Here is a 25,040-nt window from a genome sequence, read left to right as displayed (position 1 = left end):
AAATGAAGTTTTAAAAGGTATTTTTATATTTTAATATCTTTTCTTAGTGACATTTTCAACTCTATAGTTTTTACTTTTACCTGGATACTAGTAATCCATAGTTGATTTGATGCCATTAAACTTTCATTCATGTAAATTGTCTCTGTATTATGTAGTTGCCCAGTTATGGATGTATCAGAGTTGAGGGTTGTTATTTTATCTTACCTATGCTCTTCAAATAATATTGATAACAGAAATAACCAGAAATGGACCTTGCCTGCGCTTGGGTCCATTTGTTGGGAGATGCCCAGTATGTTTTATTAACACTGTGTACTATTTTTAAAAAACCTTGACCTGTTAGGAAACCAACCCCATTTTATGAGCAGAATTAAATGGGATATGGAAAGGGGGAGTGCTCACCCAGAGCAGTTTAGATTGAGTCAGCAAGAGAAAGGAGGGTCCCCTAAGCCACTGCTCTTTGTCACACTATGGTCCAATCAGAAAAGCCCAGATGATGTGGATGCTATGGTTCCTGGCTTTGGGCCCCCAGTCACACAGGCCACACTAAATAGGATACTGCATTTTACTTGGCATTTATTGCCCTTGATGGAGACGGAAACTATTGTATTTGGATCTTCCTAGAGCAGTTAGTGAACTGATGGTGCACTAGACTAAAAAATTCACAGAAACATCTGGAAAGGTAAGATCAAGTACTATAAAATGTAGGACAGTATCTGGCAAAATAGCTTCCTTCTTGGTAGGTTGCTTCTTTGGGAACTTGGGGACGAATCCCTGCAGAATTCCTATCTGAGCACCTTACTATTCCTTTTTGTGAGTAAGCCCACCACATTCTCCTTCTCCTACTTTCAGGATAAACTTTATCATGGTATTTTGGTGCACATGTTCATTGGGTGGTATCCAACTATATTTTCCACCATCTCTACATGGTTTAGAATCCTTTCATTTTCTATGAAATAGAAACCCTTGAAAATGCCCCCAGAGAATGCACATCGTGTTCTCTGCAGCACTCTGTGTGGCTTGCTTCGGTCAGAGGGCTGCTTCACAAACAGCTGAAACTTTGCTCGCAAACATCCCTCCAGGGCTGGTAATCTTCCAGACACGATGGCCCACTTGATAGAAATGTTTTCAGCACAACCTTGCGGCAGATGTTTGCTCTGGTGTGCTGGCCTAACAGATGCTGACCATAACTCTTGAGGGCCTCCACGTGCCTTGTAGATGGCCTCTACTGCTAGTGTGAGTTATGCATACTTTGGAGCCATAATTAAAGCTCCTAGATGGAGGGGTAGGGGTGAATATTGACTGTGTTCAAAGCAGGTATTTATGGTTGATAGGGAATTTTGTCTTGGCTGAGTTTTTAGAAAGCTAGGAATGAATACTGAGACCCAGGGGAGAGGAAAAAGTTTTGGCTAAGCTTGTTTTTATCTTTTAGATAGATAGATAGATGGAAAAAGTTTTGGCTAAGCTTGTTTTTATCTTTTAGATAGATAGATAGATGGAAAAAGTTTTGGCTAAGCTTGTTTTTATCTTTTAGATAGATAGATAGATGGAAAAAGTTTTGGCTAAGCTTGTTTTTATCTATCTATAGACAGACAGATGGAGATAGAGATACTCATTTTCCAGGTTAGGTAAAAATATAAGCATAAAAGGATTTTTTTTTTTTTTAAAAAAGGATTTTGTTAGATTTAGCTTTTTTGATTTTTTTCAATTGTGTATTTTGTTTATTTCTATTTCTTACAAATGCCTTCTTTGAGGTTTTTGGTCTCAAGAATGAATCATTAACCTGAAACCTCTTGAGCATGTACATGACTTTTTAGGTTATTTCTTTACAACATATAAGTCAAGTTGTTACTAGATTTCTTTATACTTAATCGTCTTACAGATATTTATTGGAGATCTGTAGAACACTGAACATTGTGTGAGATGTGAGAAATGCAGCAATAAACAAAAGACATGTTCCCTGTTTTCTAGAATTTTAATACTTTTTTTTTTTTTTTGAGACAGAGTCTCACTCTGCCGCGCAGGCTGGAGTGCAGTGGCGCGATCTTGGCTCGCTGCAGCCTCTCCCTCCCGGTTTCAAACAATTCTCCTGCCTCATCCTCCCGAGTAGCTGGGATCACAGGCATCCACTACCATGCCCGGCCAATTTTTATATTCTTTAGTAGAAACACGGTTGGCCAGGCTGGTCTAGAACTCCTGACCTTGTGATCCACCCGCCTCAGCCTACCAAAGTGCTGGGACTACAGGCGTGAGCCACCATGCCCGGCCTCTAGAATTTTAATTCTGTGAAGAAGACAGATTAGGTGAATAATTAGATATATAATTATAAATTCTCATAAGTGCAATAATAGAAATCTACTTAGTATTATGAGAAATTATGACAGTGGGACCTAACTTAAGAAAGGAATATCTGAAGATATTTCATTTCAGTTATGACCCCAGGAATGAGGAGGGAAGGATAGAATCAGAAGAGCCCCCCCAGGCCAAGGGATCAGCCTGTACAGAGGCCCTGGAGAAGGATAGGCTTGGAACTCAGGGGAAGCTGAAAAAATAAGTGTAGCTGGAGTGTATGGAGCAAAAAGGAGAATGGGGAGGGGTGAAGTAGCAGTGACGGGGAGAGGTCAGGTCATGGGGGCCTTGCATGCTCCATGGCAGTAATAGCAGGTCCTGAGGGCCTCTCAGGTGCCAGACACTGTTCTCAGTCTTTACGTGCATCGGTTCATTGACCACATAGATAGGAGGCTGCGTAAGTTACCTAAGTATGTACAGCTTGGAAATACCATAGCTGGGATTTACTGTCAGGCACTGTGGCTTTTAGAGTCCATGCTGTTGAACGCCTAACTAGATTTTTGTGCTGAGAATGTGACAAGTTAATAAAGAATCTCAAACAGGGAGGTAACATCAGTTTTCCTGTTTATTTTGTTATTTTTAAGACAGAACGTGGGATTTGGGTTGTAGTAGGTCAAGGGGAGTGGAAACAGCACCGGGCAGGAGTCAGTGTGATCATGAAAGGTAACCCGGAGACTGGATAAGGGTGGTGGCAGCTGAGGCAGAGAGAAGTTTGTTTGTTTGTTTGTTTGTTTTTAGATAATATTTTGGAAGGCAGGATGGGTGAGATTTGGTGTTGAATCAGAAGGGTCAAATCGGAGAGGACAGCGTCAGGGAGGATCCCCAGCTGGCACAGGAGCCACTGAGTAGGGGAAGTGCTGCTTGTTAAGATGGGGAGGTAAGTTTGGGAGGGAGAAGTGAAGATCAGGAGTTCCTTCTTGTATAGCTAGTTTTGAGATGTATGTATGTTTTATGGAAGAATGGATTCAAAATGTACATAGTTTAACTGGATAAATACGATATTTTAAAAAAATAGTTTTAAAAATATTTACTAGATAGAAAAGAATTAGTTGGGAGAATTTTGGACTTAGGTTTCTGGGGCTCTATCTTCACTACTGTTTGGGTCTCCGAATGAGACTGATAAATTAGTGCCCCTTCTCCCTTCCCCAAGTTCTGAACAAAGAGAGAGGGGTTCAAAATATTACCTCTAGTTATTGATATGGTTCGGACTGTGGGATGTAGATTAGTGGGCAGGGGAAGAGCCTCCCCTGGGGAAGAGGACAAAAAAGAGCAGCTAGCTGCCAAAACCGTGAGGACGCTGAACCGTGCATGCCAGGTTTGTTTTTTCCACTCCCCAGATCAGCAGCTTCCCTACCTGGGGGGGAGTGACAACTGGCCAGGAGTTGTGCCAAAGGCCTCTGTGTACGTGGGTGTAGCTGTCTGGAGCGGGGTCTCTGCTCTTCTGTATGTTCTTGTTTCTGCAGATGTGTCACAGGATGCCTCTGGGTTCAGATGTGGAGTGGTTGGTTGTGGCACATGGCTCTGCTTCAGGTCACAGGATGACTGTCTCTAGGTCTTGGATTTTAGGTGTCTGGTATTGGTTTTCCTTTTTCCTGTACATGCCCACCTCCTTATGTTAACATCCTCACCATCTAACTACTCTTGTTCTTAACCCATGATGTATTTTCACTTCTGCCAGAGAAATTCCGTCGAGTTTGGCTTTGTATCTTGACAGGCCCACAGACAGAGAGATTGAACAGGATCTTAGGGGAGACGCTCTTTGGCCATAGGCAGTTGGAGGTGATGAACTGTTTGCAGAAGTGGATGCATTTAAGAGACAGGGTCGTCATTGCTGCACTGATTTCTCCTCACAAATGGAAAACTATTAACGTATACAAAACAGTGTGCACTTAGCTGACGGATTGTTTTATTCGCATACTACAGTTGGGGCTTCATTTAGAGAGGGAAGCGGTAAGGTTCCCTCCATGCGACCTTCCATGGTGGCTCCCTGACTTCTCCTCACAACATGAACCTCAGATTGACTGCAGAGCGTGGGTGACCAGAGAGAACTGCATCCCCTTCCTCATGGTTGTTTGTTAGCACGTGTGGTGGTAGGAGTCGTGGTAGGGTCTTGCCTAAGACATTTTTTGTGTTGTTGTAAACAAGAGGCACAGCAAGCTTGGCTTTTTGTGTTAGTCTGCCCCTGCTGGGATTCCCTAAAGTAGGGGCATCCACTGAGCCACACAACAGCAGAAATCTAGAAGTAAATGGAGGGGGTGGCACAGAGGTTTCTGAAATTGCTGTGAATAAAGAACAAGGCATTGACATGGCTCGTCAGTGGATGCTGGGGATGAAGGTTTTAGTACCTTCCATTTATGTATTTCGTTTTTCAGGTTTTACAGACATGAGAGTGGGTTGATATGAGTTCATAGACGTATTCTTCTTACCCCCGAGGCTACTTGTGCTGTAGATTATATTTGGAGACTGTTGACACCTATAGAGTAGTCATTTTCTGCCTTATCTAGAAGCACAGCTCTGCTTATTTTAGACTGACTTTGATAATTTTGAAGATTTCATGTCACCCTTCCCAGCTCACACACGTCTTTCTAAGAAGTGTCATTTCATAAGCACTATACTTTCCTAAAGATAATACAACAAACACTTAGGAAAACTGATTCTAAGAAAGAAGGGGAGGTCCTGTGGGTTTGAAGAGCTGGCACACAGAAGTGTGCTCCCAAGTGGGAGCATCCCTGCAGTGGGTGTGCTGTGGAGCTCGGACAGCACCTTTAGAGTGAGCAGGCAGTCGGCAATAGGGAAAAGTGAGGTCAGGTGGAAGAGAAGTCATTAAACCCCTTACCTGGCTGGCTAATGAGCAAGGAAGTACTTGCATGTCATTTCCAAATTATCTGTAGAGAAGAGAAACCTTTATTTAAATGCAGAATTGGAATATTTGGCAATCTTCTGGTTTAATTTTTTTTAATTAAATATTGAAGAGTTAATATAACATTTGTGTATGGTATAAAAACAGCCACACTGTTGCCACCACACAGCTTAAGGTTGCACAGACTGTTCCCTCTCCAGTGCAATGCCCCGTCCTTTCCACTCAAAGATAACCACTACACTGGATATTCTGCTATAACCCCTTCCTTTTCCTTATGGCTTGCCTCATATATGTGTATTCCTACACAGTATATTAGTTTTGCATGTCTTTGAACTTCCTGTGAATGGAGTCATGGAGGAAGAATGTCCTGCACCTTGCTGTTTTCATTCCTCTTTATCCCGAGAGGCAGCTCCGCATCCTGTGGTACTTCACAGCCTTGTGTGAATAGAACATCTTTTCCTTCTCTTTTCTGCTGTTGATGGACATTTCAGTTGGTTCCAGTGTTTTGCTGTTACATACAGTTCTGCTGTAAACGTTCTTGTATACATCAACTGGTACACATGCACACGAATTCTTCAGGGTATAGTTGACAATTTTTGAGTTATAGGTATGCGTATCTGCTATTTTACCAAGTGAAGCCAGATTGTTGGGTTTTTTTTCCAGCTGTATATAAGAATTCCAGTAACTTCACATGCTTGCCAACACTTGATAGAATTAGACCTTAAAATGCTTACCAACATTATAAATTTGAAATGTCTGAGTGATTTTAATTTGTATTCCCCTGGTTTCCAGTCATATTGGGCATCCTTTAATGAGTTTATTGGCTATTTGTGTTTCCTCTTTATGAAGGGCCTATATAAATCTTTTGCATACTTTTCAATTGGATTGTCTTTTCCTTGATTTGTAAGAGTTCTGGATACTCATCTTAAATAATGTATGTTGCAAATACCTTCTAGCTTGTGTCTTATCTTTTCACATTTTTTATGATTGATTAAAGATTAATATGTTGTTAATTTAAACGATTTTATCCTCTCTCCTTAAATATATCAATTTTAGTCTCGCTCTGTCGCTGGGGCTGGAGCACAGTCAATCTCAGCTTGCAAGCTCCGCCTCCGGGTTTACGCCATGCTGTGTAGCTTTGAGCTAGTTTTTTTATTTTTTTTAGAGACGGGGTTTCACCGAGTTCGCCAGGATGGTCTCGAAATCCGCCCGTCTCGGCCTCCCTGCTACAGGCTTTGGCCAAATATATCAGTCTTTATGCTTTGAGCTTTTATTTGTAGGAAATCTCTCTTGGTCATTTAGGCAGTCTCCTATACTTACTGTTCTCTAAAATTTTGTAATTTTGCTTTTCATATTTAAGTTCTTAGTCCCTGGGTTTGGTGACTATGTAGCATAAAGAAGGAGAGCAGATTTATTTGTTTCTGTAATAAATCACCAGGTGTCCCAGTGTCATCTCTGGAGAAGTCCAGCCTTTTCTCCACTGATTTGTGTTGCCAGCTATGTCAGAGTGAAATTTCCATAAGAGTGTGAATCTGTTTCTTAGCCGTTTTGTTCTGTTGGGCTCTCTGTCTATCCCAGTAGCTTCACTGTCTAGCTTTAGGATAATTGTTTATAGTTGACTTGGCAAGTCCCCTACCTTTTTCTTGTTTTTCAAGAGTATCTTGATGAGTGGCACTTTATTCTTCTTTAAAATTTTTAAAATCAGCTTGTCTTGTTCACAAACTAACCAGCTGGGATTTTGAATGAAATAGTGTTGAATCTATTTGAGTATGTTCCCTTTATCTATCTTTTTTCTACTTGTGCAGTCCTTTCAAGTCATATTTTTATCCTCTCTCCTTTCTGCACACTACTTCTGCACCCAAAGTTGCAGCTTTTCCCCTGAGAGAATATATAGTAGATTTCAAAACCTTTGTCTTCTGTGTTATCTCCTTGAGGTAAACTTCACTTGAAAATCCAACACAAAGAATTTAGGCATTTGAGGAATTTGTATTTCCCTGGTTACTAATCATATTGGGCATGCTATAATCAGTTTATTGGCTATGTGTCTTTTTCATGAAGGGCCTGTGTAAGTCTTTTGCTTATTTTTCAATGGATTGTCCTTTTCTTTTTCATTTGTAAGAGTTCTGGATATTCATCTTAAATAATGTATGTTCAGTTCACTGCCTTCAGAAGGGAAGCCCTCTGGCTGTTTGGGATTCTATCTCGGCTGGGTTTCAGAGCTCAGGCCCAGGGAGTAGGAAGCCTTATTTGTGTGGTTTCACTGTCTTTACAAGACAGGGCTGCACAAGCTCATAGGACCTCAGGAATGTTCTCGTTATTGATAATGCCCATTATCAATGTGGGAAGGATCTCTTGGCTTGGGATCAGAGGGGTTCCTAAGAAGTTCTCTTGGCTCTATTTTATTCTTACGATTTATATAGGAGCAGTGGTAATTTTTTTTTTTTGTCTTTTTGGTCTCTCTGATTCTAAAGAAAAATTTGTGAGGAGAGAATAGTTAATTGTAGTCCTACAAGTTTTCTTAAATATCTTGATATTTTGACCAGTTGGGATATAAGTATTCATGAAATTTATAAAAATTTTTGTCTTCACCTACATGGAAGCTTAGAAACTACTGCTCCTTTGTGGTTCTTTTGACTGCTGTGAACCAGGAATTTTTTTTTTTTTTTTTTTTTTTTTTTTGGTAGAAGGCTTCCCTTCAAGAAATAAAACCCTTCAGGTAGCTGGTCAGGCATTCTGAGGCCACAGTTGGTTGTGTTGTGTTACGTTGTTTTGTTTGGTCACCAGGAGCTGGAAGTACATCGTTATCTGATACTCTTCAGGGTCCTTTCAGCATCTGGGGGATTCCTGTATAGCCTTTGTGAATTCATGGAAGGCAGGATTTAAAATGGGAGCCTGCCCCTGCTGCCATTCAGGTTTCTGTGGTTGCATCCAGGGTCTCCCTTGGATCAGTTATGATTTCTGCTTAAAGCACAGTGTCAACTTTCCCTGAGGGTTTCTCTTGAGGGTTCGGAACCCTCTAGCTGGGCAGAGGGCAAACGGGCAGTCTGAAACTCTTGAAGAAGGAAGCATGGGGCCGTCAGTAGAAGTTAATAATCAAGTTATTTCTTACACTGTGATGGGTGTTGGTATTATTAATTCAATTGCCCATTTATATGTGAAACCCATTTTCATTTTAGACAGTGAACATGTTAAATTCTGAAATAGAAGTAGAATAATTCAAGAGATACATTTTCCTCGGTGCTTCCTCTAAAGAACAGTATAGACCCAAGGCCATGCTTGACTCAGTCTTGCTAGGAATTCCAAGGAAGGAAGATGGAGGACACAGGACCTGTGGCTGGCAGAAATTGCCCTGCAGAGCTGCTTTTAGGTGGGCCCAGGAGGAAGGTGCCAGCACAAGAGACTTGTCAGGTGCTGCCCTAAGTTCAATTTTAGATTGTCCTTGAAGTGAATGTGGTTGTTGCATCAGCTGAGAGCTGTGCCCATGACTGGCATGTTGATGGCCAGCTGTTGCCCTCTGCCACTCAGGAATGCTGGTGACATGCCACTGCCATTCCTGCCCACAGCAGGAGACAGAAAGTTTAGCTGGGACTGGAAAACAAGTAACCCGACCTCTTTATTAGTAGCCTTCTGGAACAGGTAAGTAAGAGTGTACAGAAGAACTGTTAATTGTCTTTTAACTAGAGGGAGCAGAGAAAATGCCTTCAAAGCATCTGGCTGTGGTGTCACAGCCTTCTGATCCAGATAATATGTGACAAGAATTTTTAAGTGATATTCATTAGTTCAGGTATTCATCACTCCTACCTAGAGTTAGCATATAACCGCTCATCTTTGCTGTTGCCGTAAGCAGATCTCACTCACCTCTTTATTTGCTGCTCTGTGAGAGCAGCACTGTTTAAATGATTGCTTGAGTTCCCAGGAGAGGATCCCTGCTCTTCTTATTTACGCCCCTTTAAGATGTAGGTGTTTTAGTACCTCATTGCATCCAGAGAAGCACGTTCATTTTCTGAGCACATCAGCACATCTCTTTACCCCTAGAGAGGGGACACATTACACAATTGACATTGTTTCCCGCAAGAAAAAACTAGAGCAGCAGAAAGAGGATGCGCATGACTCAGGGAGAGAGGGAGAGATGCACCTGTGTGCATCCCAGCTTACACACTCCCGACCACACAGCCTAGAGGGCCAGAGGGGCAGCCACGAGGTGGAGTGAACAGTAGAACCCCGACCTGAGGAGGCAGTAGACCCAAGGAGGCTTTGGGGTGATGCGGTTGATTGTACAACCTGTTCCCTATGCTCAGCATCAGAAACACAGATTCTTTCTAGCTTAACTCCTAAAGAGTCTTTAGACCTTCTTTCTGCTAAGAGAGTTTGTAATCTGTACCACCAGTTTTCATTCTGGGGTTTGTGCTAAGAGAGTTTGTAATCTGTACCGCCAGTTTTCATTCTGGGCTTTGTGCTAAGAGAGTTTGTAATCTATACCGCCAGTTTTCATTCTGGGGTTTGTGCTAAGAGAGTTTGTAATCTGTACCGCCAGTTTTCATTCTGGGGTTTGTGCTAAGAGAGTTTGTAATCTGTACCACCAGTTTTCATTCTGGGGTTTGTGCTAAGAGAGTTTGTAATTGTGTTTTCATTCTGGGCATGCTAAGAGAGTTTGTAATCTGTACCACCAGTTTTCATTCTGGGGTTTGTGCTAAGAGAGTTTGTAATCTATACCACCAGTTTTCATTCTGGGGTTTGTGCTAAGAGAGTTTGTTATCTGTACCGCCAGTTTTCATTCTGGGGTTTGTGACACTAATGAGTCCCACGTTACCACAAGTAAATTTTTTTGAAATTCGGCAATAGAATTCGTTATAGTAGGCATACATTTTTTATCTTATTTGTTTATTTTTTGAGATGGAGTCTCACTTTGTCACCCAGGCTGAAGTGCAGTGGCGCAATCTCAGCTCACTGTAACCTCCACCTCCCAGGCTCAAGCGATTCTCCTGCCTCAGCCTCCTGAATAGCTGGGATTACAGGTGCGTGCCACCACACCCGGCTAGTTTTTGTATTTTTAATAGAGACAAAGTTTCACCATGTTGGTCAGGCTGGTCTCAAACTCCTGACCTTGTGATCCACCCACTTCAGCCTCCCAAAGTGCTAGGATTACAGGCGTGAGCCACTACACCTGGCCGTTGGGCATAAATTTTAACATAAGTGTATGTTCTTCGACACGTTTAAGAGTGGAGTGATGGTGTCATAAAATTAAACAACGGGACATCATAAGTCCCTTAAGCTGGACCTTTCCAATCTGTGCATCAAAGCTACAGACGGCTCACAAACCCTGTAGTACGTAGCCTGATATAGATTGGCAGGTGCATTCTCTTGGTTTAGTTTTTATTCCTGCTGAAATGTTTATGATCTTGTGTGTCCTCATTCTGTTGCCGATTATGTAAGAATAGAAGCTGGAGCTGGGCTTCTTAGGTTGCATCAGTGGGCTGTGGGGCTGGTTCCAGTTGGGATCTTCAGACAGAATACTCTTTTCCTTGCCCAGTGCTTATCTTTCAGATTGTGAACTGGGCCCAGATACCGTTATCATTCACCATCTCTAACATTCCCTTATTCTTTGACTACATAAGGCGCTGTAGTTTTAGGGGAAACATGATAGAGGAAGGACGTTGGTTGTATTAACCATTCTTTGAAAGGTTTTTTTTTTTTTTTAATTCAGTCAATTAAAATAGTCCTTTAAGGTGTACTTAGTTGTGAGTTTGTAGTCCTTTTCCCAGATAGAAAAGGATGTTTAAGAAAAAATCCTGTCACTTACTGAGCATGTGTGCCCTGGCACTTTCATCCTCACCACAACCCTGTAAAGGAGGGAGCTCGTGGCGACGCAGCCCAGGTTTCTAGATAAGGAGAGTCTCAAGGAGGTTCCTTAACCTTCCTGTGGTTGTTTTTCTCCACTTTTAAAATGAGGAAACAGAGGCCAAGAGAGGTTAGGGAATTTGCTCAAGGTCGTGCAGCCAGTGGCAGCCGTTCTCACTCAGTGTTCCGAGAGTTAAGCCTCAGAAGCCAGGCATCCATTGTATGTAATGTAGTTAACATCTTTCCTGTGCATCTAGAAAGGTACTTGTTATGTTCCATTCGTAGGAGAATTGAGAAAATATTAATAGTCGCTTCGTTTTAAGAACTCCAGTTGAAAAAGGCTAGACAGTCGATGCTTGTTCATTGTTTTTCCCCATTCTTCCCCAACATGCGTGTGCACACGCACACACACACGTGTGCGCGCGGCTGAGCCAAGGCCTAAGCTGAGAATTGAGTTTCCTCATCCATGTGGAGGCAGCTGTGAATGCCACCTGGTTCTGAAGAAATTGGGATACTTGTGAGCACAAAGGTGGACCTGAGATCACTGGAGCCAAGCTGGTGGAAGCACTGACCACTGCGGTGGGCAGAGAGCTGTCATTACTGGTGCTTCAGGCCACAGCCCAGTAGGCTGTCCTTGTTCTGTTTTTTGTTTCCTTTCCTTTTTCCTTTTTCATTTTTCCTTTTCCTTTTTCCTTTTTCCTTTCCTTTCCTTTCCGTCTTGTCTTGTCTTTCTTGTCTTTTTTTTGAGATGGAGTCTCTGTCACCAGGCTGGAGTAGTGCAGTGTCACGATCTCGGCTCACTGCAACCTCTGCCTTCCGGGTTCAAGCGATTCTCCTGCCTCAGCCTCCCAAGTAACTGGGACTACAGGCCTGTGCCACCACGCCCAGCTAATTTTTATATTTTTAGTAGAGACGGGGTTTCACTATGTTGGCCAGGCTGGTCTCGATCTCTTGACCTTGTGATCCGCCTCCCTCAGCCTCCCAAAGTGCTGGGATTACAGGCATGAACCACCACACCTGGCCCATTCTGTTTTCTTAAGAGCTTAGCAGGATGGCTAGCTTGTAGGCATAATCCCAGAGCCTCTTGCCATCTGCCTGTGGGAAGCCTGTGTGTGCTCCAGCACACTGAAGGAATTTGGTGCTCACTTTCTCCTGCTTTTGAGCTTTGGTCGTGTGTTATTACTAATCCTTAGAGGAAGATTTTGACTATAACCACCTTCCTGAGTGCTCTTAAGGCAGGTTCAGAGGATTCTCACAGCATGAAATGAGAAAACACTCAGCCTCAGAAAAATGGAAGTTATTCTTTTAGTGCCAAAGTGTCATCGGACCAGAGTGCAGCTTGGTTAATTCAGGTTAAGACTTAGCCCCTGGAACAGTGTCGAGCCAAGGCTTGTGTGGTTCATCGTAGGTTTGTAAAACAAAAAATACATGTGTTTGGTAAATTCCAAGTGCACGTTAGTGCATACGCGTATGTGCAGGAACACTACCCGTAAGACTCTTGTTCTCATTTCACACTTGCGCATCCCCGGAGCTGGGGAAATCATTATCAATTTTGAGAGTAACCTTAACTAATTAGATGGATCAAGGGACTCTTTGTTTTGTTTTTTATAATGTACAGATAAATTAAGGGAAATAATAATTATCTTGAAGAATTTTGATTCTCATAACTAATTTTCCATCTATGTATATTTAGCTCAATTTTGAAATGGTTCACTGAAAGATTTCCAAATTTCTTATCACTGAAACTGAAGTTATTTCACTTTTATGACTGTTAGTGACTTCTCTGTTTTATGTATTTCTGGTGCAGTATAATTCTCATACGTCTGTGTGTCTGTGATAGATCTCAGTTCAAATTAACATTTCCTGAGCACCCATCTTGTGCCAGGCACTCTCCTAATGATTGCTCAGGTTACAAGGTTTAGAGTGGCCACATCCCCTATTCACTTGCAGTTTAGAGTCCAGTTGGAGGAAAGGGAGGAGGGGAATCAAGTTAGAGACAGAACTTGATATCCTGCAGGACTCAGTGATGTATGAGCCACAGAAAGGTCACAGCTGAGTGAGAGAGTTGGTAATCATGGAAACAGGCGCATCAGAAACTCGCTTCCTATGGGTCAGTAAAGAGTGTGTATGAGGCGGTGTGGATGACAGCAGATAGAGCTGGCAGGGTGGGCCAGCAGCAACCAGGAGAACGGCATTCCAGGCGTCTGCACCCAAGGAGAGCCTGGGGTCAGAGGCAGGACATGTGGGAAAAACCATTGGTCCCTTTTACCCAGGGAAGGACTCAAGAAGCCAAATGTGGTAAGAGATGGAGGCTCCAAAGCCCTGGCAGACATTACAGCAGCACTGAGCACTTTCAGGACCAGGACCCCAAGGTCCAGCTCTGGAACACCCCTCTCTGCCCTGACTTTGGTTCCTCCATCAGCAGAGGGTCTCCTGGGCCACGGGCTCAAGTCTGAAGTCACCTTAAAGAGAAATCTCTACCTTTCTGTTCTCCTTCATTGCTGAGGGTTTTGACTCGTGTTGAAAGGTTTCTGAAGCTTTCTGCAGCTGGAAAGTCAAGAGCTTTTTTAAAAGCTTGAGTTTCCAACTGCAGAAAGCTTCAGAAACCTTTCAACACACGTGTGCAGCTGGAAACACAAGCTTTTAAAAAAACCTCTTGATGGGCCAGGCTTGATGGCTTACGCCTGTAATCCCAGCACTTTAGGAGGCCAAGTTAGGCGGATCATGAGACCAGGAGTTTGAGACTAGCCTGGCCAACATGGTAAAACCCCATCTCTACTAAAAGTACAAGAATTAGCCAGATGCAGTGGCACGTGCCTATAGTTCCAGCTACTCGGAAGGTTGAGGCAGGAGAATCGCTTAAACCCAGGAAGTGGAGGTTGCAGTGAGCTGAGACCATGTCACTGCACTCCAGCCTGAGCGACAGAGCAAAACTGTTTTAAAAAAGAAAAAAAAAAAGACCGGGCGCGGTGGCTCACGCCTGTAATCCCAGCACTTTGGGAGGCCGAGGCGGGAGGATCACGAGGTCAGGAAATCGAGACCATCCTGGCTAACATTGTGAAACCCAGTCTCTACTAAAAATACAAAAAATTAGCCGGGCGAGGTGGCAGGCGCCTGTAGTCCCAGCTACTTGGGAGGCTGAGGCAGGAGAATGGTGTGAACCTGGGAGGCGGAGCTTGCAGTGAGCCGAGATCCGGCCACTGCACTCCAGCCTGGGCGACAGAGCGAGACTCTATCTCAAAAAAAAAAAAAAAAAAAAGAAAAAGAAAAAAAGCTCTGACTTAATGGAAAGCTTGTTGACTTTTGGGAGTTGTGTCTGGGATCTAGGCTTGAGCAGTGAGGACGCAGAGCTCATCGTCAGCACGGCTTGCTCTGAGGCTCTGTTAGATGTTCTGATGCCAAGAGAGGCCTTTTGCAGTGTGGGCATGAAGGAAAAAGTTACTTCCCAAGAGAGGGCCAAGGGCGCCTTTGCATCACAAACCAATCCCAGCATAAATGTGTGTGGGTGGGAGGGTTGGGGTTATAGTGTGTCCTAGGAGCACAGTGACATACCTCCTCCTGCCACACGCCATGTCAGCCATGAGGTGGGCGTTGGAGTGGGGTGACTGAGGTCACCCATCGTGACAACAGTGGTGATTTGTCTCCAGAACAGGAGCTGCCACGATTTGATGCAGGCTAAGGTGTGCTGTGGTGAGTTTGTGGCATACGTGCTGCGTTAGGTGAAGTGATCCCACCCAGCCCGAGAGGCTTCCCTGTTACACATTGTGTTCCAGAGGTCTAGGTCCGTCTGGCATTCAGGTTCTGTGTTAAATGGAAAAGGAAGCTCCTGGCTCTCCTCTGGGGAGTTAGCTCCATCATTTTTCCAAATTCCCTTTGGGGTAGGGAGCAGCTTCCTAGTCTCTAGACAGCGACCCCCTTGTGCCCCCTATGGGCCCCACATGCATAGCAGCCTGCATGGGGTGGCGCTGCCAGTCCCACACTTCCTGGGCCTCTTGAGGGAGAGCCAGCTGTCCTCTGTAAAGAACCTTTGAGGAAACTTAGATACGTACCAGGAGAGAATCCTCGGAGCCCGTATGTCACAGTCACAGATTCAGAGACCTTGGCTGTTTCCATAAATTACACCCCAACCCCTGGTGGTTCCCGTCATGTGTGTTTTCTCAGCTGCGGTGTGCCTGTTGATGTGAGGAACCCAGAGCAGTCTCTTGGAAACCCCTGGAACCACAGAGTTGTGGTGGTCAGAGAGCCTCACACATTTGCCTGTGAGACTCTGGAGGGTTCTTCCTTTGTGTTCTGTTGGCAACAGTTTTCCTTCCCATCTTGTGGTTCTCTTGCTTCCTCCGTGTCCCTTCATGTGAGCCAGCCGTCTTAGATCCACAGCATCTGAGAGCTGTTCTGGAGTTGGGCTGGTTCTCCTGGGTCAGAATGCAGCCGTTGTGAGGGAACTGTGTGGCATTTGCCCTTTAGAGCTGCTAGGATAAGCTGTGAGGTTTGGCCCCACTTAAAGTAGAAAATTATGTGGCTATTTTCCACGTTGCTCTACCCTTTGGCACCTGTTCTTCTCCCCCAGCAGACTGCATCTTCACTGCTGGCAGGTAGCTTCATGAGCCCCGTCTCACAGCCCAGGGCTTAGAGATTCATTCTGCAGGCCTCACTTCCTCTGCTGGTTCCTCTCCTTTCCTTGAGGCTCACCATGAAGCCCTGTCCTTAGGCTTTTGTATTAGTCTGCTGTGGTTGCCGTAACAGAATACATAGACCGAGTGGCTTTAGCAACAGAACTTATTTTCTTACAGTTCTGGAAGTTGGAAGTCCAAGACCAAAGTTCAGTAGGGTTGGTTCTCCTGAGGCCTCTCTCCTTGGCTGTAGACGCCATCTTGTCCCTGTGTCTTCCTGTGGTCTTCCTTCTGTGGGTGTCTGTGTCCTCATCTCTTCTTATAAGGAAACCGGTCATATTGGATTAGGGCTCACTCCATCTCATTTTAACATAATCACCTCTTGGAAGAGCCTATCTCCAAATAAAGTCACATTGAGAGGCGCTGGGGGTTAGAACTTCAACACAGGAATTTGAGGGAGGACACAGTTCAGCCAATGCAGTTGCATAAAGATAGCTGCAGTCTCTCACCTTCCTTTCTGTAGCTTCTTTGCTGGAAGGCTCTGTGAAAGAATGGCTCTGGCCGCACGTTTGAGACAAGAGCACAAAGAAGCAGAGGCCTGGTTTGCGGGCTTGCCTGAATTTTTCTAAGATACTTGCTTTAGGTTAAGTCCAACATTCAGGTGAAAGATGAGACAGTTCACATCTTGAAGAGGGTACGGTACTGTAATTGTGTTTTTGTGCTTTGAAGTGTAATTTTTGTTTCTGCTCCTTTTATTAAAGGTAATACAGTGACAAAATTAAGTACCCTTTCTTTTCCTTTCTTTGTATTGAGGAATTTTAAAATTCAACTTGCAGAAATGGATTATACATGATAATCTGCTGTGCATCCATAAAATCCATAAAATATAAGAAGCAGTGTTGTTAGAGTAGCTGTTCTCATTTCCTGGCAGTCATTACATGCTTCCAATACAAAAACATTTTTCTCCTAACTATCTTTTCTGAGCTCAAAAATGGATTTCCCTCCAGCCCCTGTCATTCAGTTATCACCTCGGGAAATGCACAGATATAACTGATGATCCCTTTCAAATGTCCTGCGGCAGGCCTCGCTCTCTCCTTCATCGTTCGTCCCGCTCCCGTCATTAAATGTTACATTGCTGATGTATATTTTATAGGGTGACCCTGACGGATGTCACTTTGATGCTGTGCAGGGATAATAAGATTGCACATATAATGAAAGGCCAATAAATAGAAAAATGTTGACGAGATAGAGAATGGTAGTTTTAACAGTTTTATGGCTTTCGTTTTTTCTTTCGTCTCCCCCTTTGCTGGTAGAATTGTGATTTTGTTACAGGAACTAGAAAACATCAAGAAAGGTGAGGTAGCGATAGAACCAACGGCAGTGAAATCCCGCTTGCCCTGTTTCTGAACTCTAATAAAATGAATTCAGGAAATAATGAAGTGTTCAGCTTCTGACAGCACAGAAAAGTGATGTCAACAAATGAATTCTTGGGGTTTGGGAGGCTCTACTGAGGAAACAAGATATTTCTGGTATTAGCATTATTACACTTAAAATATTTACAGCCTGTATTTAAACAAACAGTTCAGTAAAACAAGAAATAAACCTCCAAGAAGTTTAGAAATAAAAACCTCCAAGGGGGCCGTCGTGTGTGGGTTCCATGTAAGTGAAATCGTGTCAGAACTGCCCAGGGCTTCCAGGCCAGAAACCGGGGTGATTCCCCACCTGTGGTGGGAGTCTTTCAGCTCAGCCTGGGCTTTAGACTGTTTTGCAGTGGTCTCAATCTTTGCCTTCAAATGAGTGGTTTCTAAATCTGTTATTTATTTTTAAATTATTTTAATTACTATTATTTTTTAGTTAAGTTGGAAGTTAGGAAGCCACTGTCAGCCCTTCCTCACTCAGCAGCTTTATTTACAAACAAGCAAGCAAACGAATAGTTATCTATTGCTTGATCAATGAATATAATTTTTTTTAATACATCTACTTGCAGTGGGTAGCAATAAGGTCATTAGAGGTTCAGCGGACCCACCCTGGGATCCAGCCAACACCTGTATGGTTTTGAGCCACAGTTCGGAGCCACGGATTTAAATACATACTTCTAGCTGGAAGCAGTTTGGAAAGATGCTTTGTATAGTAGGTGTATGCAAACATCTTTTTTGGGGCAGAGCCCGTATCTCTTTAGGGACTCTGCCTTGTCTACACTCAGGCATCACTGCTTTTGGATCAAGAGGCAGGTGAAGGCCACTTATTGGCACATTTCTGGGACATATGTCACCTAGAGCCAAAAGTAGGCCAGAGGGCTTCTCCTATATCACAAGCTGGTGGGTGGTGTGAGGTATGGTAAGTAGGTAGTGAGGTGGGGAGAGTTCATGGTTGTAGGCTCCCAGTGTCTATCTCATGTCGTCATAGAGGTTGTTCTTGGTACAGGAAGCAGAAAGCGTTTCTATAGACATGTACATAATTCTAAATCTTCACTTACGGCTACCAAATGTGCTTCTGATTTGGGTGCGCCTGAAGTTGCTTCAAGCAGGTGCAGTTCTGTAGTCCATGGGTGCTGGGGTGGGGGCTCTACCCTGAGCTGGGAAGGCTGGCATCCTGTTGTTATCAGGATGCACAGGGATCTTTTGTGTTCTTCAGCCATAACTGCTGAAAGTCCAGGTATGAGGGTTAAGATGCTATTGCATTGAACTCCAGAGATTCCAGAGATCAAAGATAACCCAAATTTGCGCCCCTCGCTTAAAAAAATCTAGATGGCTATTTCCTGTTAGTGCATTAAACCATGACTGTCAGACTTTTTAGAGCAGCAGCACAGCAGAGTCTAAGGTTAAGGGCCTTTAGACTTCATTGAAACTGAACTTGGCCACATGGCTTCATGTCACTGTGCCTCGGTTGCCTCATTTGTAAAGCAGGGAAAATGAAAGTGTATCTATTTGGGTGTCTATGAAGATAAAATATAAAGATGAAGATAAAGTATATATAAAAGATATAATGTATTAAGATATAAAAAGATATGGCTAGCTTAGTTATCATTGTAGATTTCATAGCCAAGTAAAAGGTTGTTTGCTTGTTTGTTTGTAAATAAAGCTGCTGAGTGAGGAAGCATTTTCAGGGGCTTCCGAAGCCACCAGTCCATGATACTCACCTTCAGAGCAGCCACTTCCAAACGTCGGCACATGGATTGCGTTTTCACTGGCCCATGAGAAATAAATGTAGCCATTTTTCGTAACAGTAAATGTAATCAAAGAACTTTTTTTGTTTACCTTTTTGGAGATAAAATGTCATTTACAAAATAATGATGAGATCAGGAGGCAGTTACTTCTAATGACCTTACTTGGCAAAATAAGAAAGTGATAATTCGGTATCCATTTCTTAAAAGTTTTATCCTTTTAATTTCAGGTGAATTTTAATTCTCCGGAAATAATCATTTCATCAGATGTTTACTGAATACCTATTCAAGATGTTGTCCTAGACCTATGGAGTACTCCCAGATGAGATGAGCACGTACTTCAGCAAGTTGGGTGGGCCCATGTGTGGTTACAACTCAGGGAAGCCTGTACGTGCCAGCACAGAGGCGGGAATGAAAAGGTGTAGGAGTGAAAACAGTATGGTGCCGCCCAGTAGTGGGGGAGTGGAGTGAAGGGAAGGCTTCATGGAGAAGAAGGCAGCAAATGTGATGAATTGAGTTCTGAGTGATGAGGAGGACTAGGGCCTGGACATGGAGGAGGTGGGGGTGTACGGGGCTCGGGGGCTCACCCCGCAGGCAGGAGAACACTGAGGAACAGAAAACTGGCCATTGTGTTTGACATAAGCCAAAGGCCGTGAGGCAGGGGAATATGGTAGAAGGGTCTTCCAGCAACACAGAGAAAGACTCAGAAGAAGTAGTCAAGCAGCTGGGTCTTTGTTCCTTAGGCCCTGAGGAACCTCTGCCAGTTTGGAGAAGAAGTGGCAAGGCACTAGCGGGGCTTTGCGAAGACTCAGTAGTCTATGCAGCAGGAGAGGGCCGGCCCAGGAAAAGCTGTGGCAGGACCTTAGGTCCAGACGTCTGAGTGGAGGTGGGGCCAGGGTGGGATCAGCAAGTGACTGAGCTCATCAACCAGAACAACACAGAGCTTAGGAAATCTCATTACAGTGTTCAGTGTTGGCAGAAATATTGAGCTCTTTCAGTTCCTTTGCACTGTACAAATGTAGTGGTAATAATTGTTTTTTTAAAAAAAAAAATTTAACTGATTTTTTTTTTTAATGTTACGAAAAAGTGCCTGGGTAAGGAACCATCTCTGTGAGTGTCTTAGACTGGCCCCACCTGTTTACAAGTTAAACCCACAAGACCTTCACGTGCTTCCCTCCCTTCCCTTTGCCTTTCCCCAGAAGAGGATCTGGAGGTGGCACCGAGGGACTGCCTTGCCTGGAGGCAGCTGCCTCCTCACTGTGGGCTTCCTCGTGGGTGGTGGTTTAGATCAGAGCCCTTCAGCCTCTTGAACGTAGGAGGCTGAGATTTCAGAATGCCACTTCTCTGCATGTGCCTTCAAGCAGATCATCATTTTCCCTGCTGCACTCGGAGACCACAGAGGTGATATTTAACGATTAGCAGCAGAGTCCGCTGACAGTGCCAGGCTCCTTTAGGGATTAGAGGATTCGGTTGGTTAACAAAAGAAGGAGCCCAGGAGAACAGTGCTTTAATTACCAGAGTTGTTACTGGAAGACAACCAGTTGCCTGCTGGAAAAAGATCTGTAGAAGGTGGCTGCTCCTGAATATCGCTGTTGGTTCTGCCCAGTGCCCGGCTTCTCACCTCAGATGTTCTGAACAGTTGTCAGATCCAGCCCTTGAATCGTTAGGGAGGGAAAGGAAAGAATGACTCGCTTAGGATTCCATGCCAGGAAATTTTCCAGCTCCGCTCAGCAGCAGCGTTGGAGCACTCCCGTTAGAGCAGCTCTTCAGGGGACAGCGTTGCATGCCGACTCCCTGGGACCGGCTCTCAGGGCCAGAGCTCTTTCCTCATGGCCTGGGTCACTCTCTGGGCCGCTCTCTGGACCCGGATTTAGGAAGCAGCTCTGCACCGTGTTTCTTTCTCCCTCTCTGCCCCTACATAATTTGAGGCCTTGTTTTTTTATTATCTGTTGCTTGCTGGGATTTCTCCCTGAAAAAACATATCTTAATAAAAAGTTTTAGATCTCTCCACTTCATCCAGTAAGGAAGGGGTGGATTTCTTCATGCCTTTTGCATGAACCACCAAAGAAGGAGCCAGATGATAACTGTAGGGCATTTTTTCAAACAGAAGTTTTAGCAGGGGAACAACATTCTGATTCTGATTGCACATTAGCATAGAGAGTTAAGGCATTGTATAGAGATTATTTAGCTGCTCCTTCTGTATTCATGTTAAAATATTTGTTTAGCCATAGGAACAGATAATCATGTGTCTTAAATAATTAAAATGATTTCTTCTAAATGCTTACTTTTTAAAACTCTGAGATGGGATCAGTTGTATACAAGGATATGCACTCAGCAGCCCTGACCCTGGTGGCTCCTGTCCCATCACATAACTACAGTCTGCTCAGCTGATAGTGGGAGGTGGGCTTCGAGGACCTGTGAAATAGCTTCAGAAGGAAACTGTGTTTATAACCCTGTTATCCATGAGAAGCTTCCAGGCCTACCTCCTGATCCCCCATCTCTCAGACTGCCCCCTCCTTGTTAGTGGACGATGCGTGGCCCAGAAAGGGTGCCCATTGGAAACTTTGCTGGTGAAAAAGAGAGGGGCTGCAGCTGACCCTCACTAGTGGCACAAGGCCGGAGCCTGGGCACATGCGACGCTGCAGGGATCTGGTTTAGATACGTGCCTGCCTACATCTCCCCTCTGTCTGTGTGGACAAGGAGGCAGGAAACTGGTGTTCCAGGGCCTTCCTTAACATAGCTGTAAGGCCAGCAGTCCTCATCATTCTTTGCTGTTGGTCGTAAAACCGTGTTGTGACAATGGAAGATTCTCACTGCTCACCATGCACTGAATTGAAAGGGAGTGTGTATATGGTTATTTACAAAGGACTGAGTCCTTTGGCTTAATTTAAAACACACACACACACACACACGCACACAAGACCTGATGGTAGGTGGCAGGCTGCAGACACCCTGGATGCCATGTGTGGGGGTCCCCAGACCTCATCTTCTGTTGCAGTCCCTCCTCTTCCTCAGGGGGTGTCCAGACTTCTTGGGTGATGTGGTAATAATGATATAATTACCAAAAACAATGGGACTCAATCTTGGGTGTACCCTTATGCTCCTAATATGAGACAGCAGAAACCATTGATTTAACCTTCTCCTCCCTCCATGTCAGCCTCTCAGAGGATCTTGTCTGAGGAGTTTGTGCTGGGCTCAGGCAGAAGAGAAGCTGGGCCCTGTACTGGAAACAGGCATGCTTGCTACGAATGAGCCTTTTATATTCAAAATGCTTGCAGTGCCTTCCTCTTAATAATCTGTTCTACTTTTGCACTCCCCCATGCCCCTAAAGAGAGAAAACATGTAGTTTATCTTACTTTAAAAAAAAGAAAGAATTCTTATTTTTTAATTGGGCAGGACAGGTTACAGGTTCTCTTCCCATAGCATTCCAGTGCCTGCGGGAAATTAAATAGCATTTGTGTTGGTGGATAGTGTTTCACTTTAGCACATGCGTGCAGGTAAATTGACCTGTTGGAAAGCCTGGAAGGAGACCCTGCTCACATCTGTGCACACACGCACATAGACAGGGGCACCCACTTGGCCCCTGCATCGGGTCACCTATCACTTACCCACGGTAAAGCAGAACTGGGCCTGGCCAGAACGGCAGAACCAGTATTAATACCTGAAATGGGTACAGCCAGCCTCTAGGAGGTAGGCAGCCCCAGCCCCTGTTGCTCCAGGCAGCAGAGGGAGCTCTTAAAGACCTGCGCTGATGTCTTATGTTGTATGTGTGAACTTGATAGACTTGGCATCCTAACCCTGGTGGGGCAGAAGTAAAGTGGTGGCTAAGGAGGAGAAAGTGGTCTGAGCCCAGCAGGCCCCTGGATGGCAGGAGCCGCTACCATTGAGCTGTCCCCCACTAGGCCCAGAGTCAGCTGACTCTGCGTCCTTAGCTTTTTCTTTCTCTCCTGAGGCCCCTCACCCAGATTGCCTGGTGCCAGGCAGCTTACTACTTCTCCCCTCTCTCTTCTTCCATGTGTGGCATTCCCTTCCCCTTGTTTTTCTTTTTATGGGAAATTAGAGGAACCTAATGGTGCTTATTTTCTTAATTCTGTTTTAGTATATACCCTGGAAAGACAGCTCTGCTAGGAAGAGACTCCTAAGTCCAGGAGCCAAGCTCCTGTCATTGCCAGTGGCTTTTTGCATATGACCTGTGGGAAAAATTTAGCCCCCCACCGCCAATAGAAAAAGGAAAGGAGAGAGAATCTGCTAAATATAGCCCAGTGGATTTGAGCACTTCTCTTGGCAAGAGCTGCAGCCAGTAACACTGTCAGTTGGAGATGACTTCGCCCCCTTCCTTTCCCATTTCTGCCCAGGCACTAAACCAGTTGAGTTCCTCATGCTGTGTGCAATTATAGCACTGAGACATAAGATATGTTGACTGTGAGACCTTGTTGTGAGATGAGGTGAGAGCATCGGGAGCAAAATGATCATTATAGGCCATTCATGTCGACAACATTTATACCTCTGTGTTTGCTTGCAAGCAAAATCAGGAGCTAATTTGCAAGGCTGCCTTTGTGGAGCTGCCTTTTGATTAATGATTGCCTGTGTTAATGTTTCAGTAAGCTATTGATTTCTGCAACAGCTTTTGTTCCCTGAATTTATGTGCAGCAGGTCTCTGCAGCACACACTATGCATGTTTGATTAAAGTTCAATTGACTTCATTCCTGGCGAGGCCTCTAGCTGCTTCATTCCCTATTTGTAGAACCAGAGCTTTCCCCGACATGTTCTTTTGTTTGTGCTCAAGACCTTGCCACCCATGCAGTCACCAATATGCCATTTCCAATCCTAGATTCGCTCCATTCCAGTGTTGAATCCCTTGGTAGACATAACAGTGGTTGAGAGGCAGCTAATAAAACCTGGCCTGGATTTGTTGTTGTTTTTCGTCAGCTTTATTGACGTAAAATTGGTATGCCTGTCATATGTGGTATAAATACCATAAAAATGCACCCACTTTAAGTACACAGTTTCGTGAGATTTGACGGCTGTATACATTTGTGTCAGTGACACCACATTCAACTTATAGAGCATTTTCATCACCCCGGAATGCTTGCCTGAGTTCTTTTAGTTTCTTGTCCCCCACCCTCCAGGCTCTCGGCAACCACTAGTTTGGTTTTTGTGATTTCTGGAAAGGAGTCATGCAGCACCCACCGTCCTGTCTGCCTGCTTTCATGCAGCATGGTGTCATTGAGAGTCACCCATGTCATTGCATGTGTCATTGGTCTGTGCCTTTTAATTCCCAAGTCGTAGTCTAGTGAATGTGGGGATACCATTGTTTGTTTATCCATTCTCCTGCTCGTGGGCCTTTAGGTCATTTCCAGTTTGGACTGTTAAAAATAGTTTCTGGCCGGGTACGGTGGCTCACGCCTGTAATCCCAGCACTTTGGGAGGCTGAGGCGGGCGGATCACAAAGTCAGGAGATCAAGACCATCCTGGCGAACATGGTAAAACCCTGTCTCTACTAAAAATACAAAAAAAAATTATCTGGGCGTGGTGGTGGGCACCTGTAGTCCCAGCTACTCGGGAGGCTGAGACAGGAGAATGGTGTGAACCCGGGGGGGCAGAGCTTGCAGTGAGCAGAGATCGTGCCACTGCACTCCAGCCTGGGCAACAGAGTGAGACTCCATTTCAAAAGAAAAAAAGAATAGTTTCTATGAATGGATCCGGAAAAGTCTTTGTGTGAGAATTTTTTTTTTTCTTTTGAGTAAATAAGAGAAGAATCGCTGGGTTTTTGATAGATATAATTGTTTGAGCATTCTGTATTTCCACCAGCAGTGTATGACAGTTCTGGTCAGTCCGTCACCTTCCTGAATTGTAAGTTTACCGTTCTTACCACCTGTGACTTCACTGCTGTGGAGGACAGTCCTTTTGTCTGGTCATTTTCATCCTTGGCACTCAGATGGTGAAACCTGTTCTGGACTCTGCTACTTCTTTACGGGGTGTTACTTTAGTGTCAACAAAAAGTTGATGTTGATTTCAATGTTAGATTTCTTTCTTTTGTCTTTATTTTTTTCACTTGTTGGCAGAGAACAGTGGTGCCAGGAGCAAAGGTTTGAAAGTTGAGCCTTTTTTCTGTCTAGCATAGGGCAGTTTCTTACCTCACTGAACTCTGACTTCTTGTTTTTAAATCTTATTTTTTTTAAAGAGCTGAGCTCTCGCCCTGTTGCCCAGGCTGGAGTGCAGT

The 25,040-nt window shown here is 44.3% G+C and overlaps 1 protein-coding gene and 1 long non-coding RNA gene across 3 annotated transcripts in view; one reads left to right on the top strand and one right to left on the bottom strand.

Annotated features, from left to right (window-relative positions):
• Window positions 1–15,803, bottom strand: part of LOC126953818 (uncharacterized) — a 28,931-nt gene extending 13,128 nt beyond the window's left edge. For both annotated transcript variants that reach the window (XR_007725366.1, XR_007725367.1), the window contains exons 1-2: window positions 15,094–15,803; window positions 5,183–5,231 (exon numbers count right to left, since the gene is read on the bottom strand). This is a non-coding gene — a long non-coding RNA (uncharacterized LOC126953818). The remainder of the gene's footprint in view (window positions 1–5,182; window positions 5,232–15,093) is intronic.
• The window catches only part of RERE (arginine-glutamic acid dipeptide repeats), a 392,536-nt gene that overhangs the window by 350,734 nt on the left and 16,762 nt on the right, over window positions 1–25,040 (top strand).

This window comes from Macaca thibetana, chromosome 1 (assembly GCF_024542745.1).
Source record: "Macaca thibetana thibetana isolate TM-01 chromosome 1, ASM2454274v1, whole genome shotgun sequence".
In the NCBI taxonomy this organism is placed as follows: domain Eukaryota; kingdom Metazoa; phylum Chordata; class Mammalia; order Primates; family Cercopithecidae; genus Macaca; species Macaca thibetana.
The sequence above is the reverse complement of the archived record's forward strand: the minus strand, read 5'-3'. Positions and strand labels throughout refer to the sequence as shown.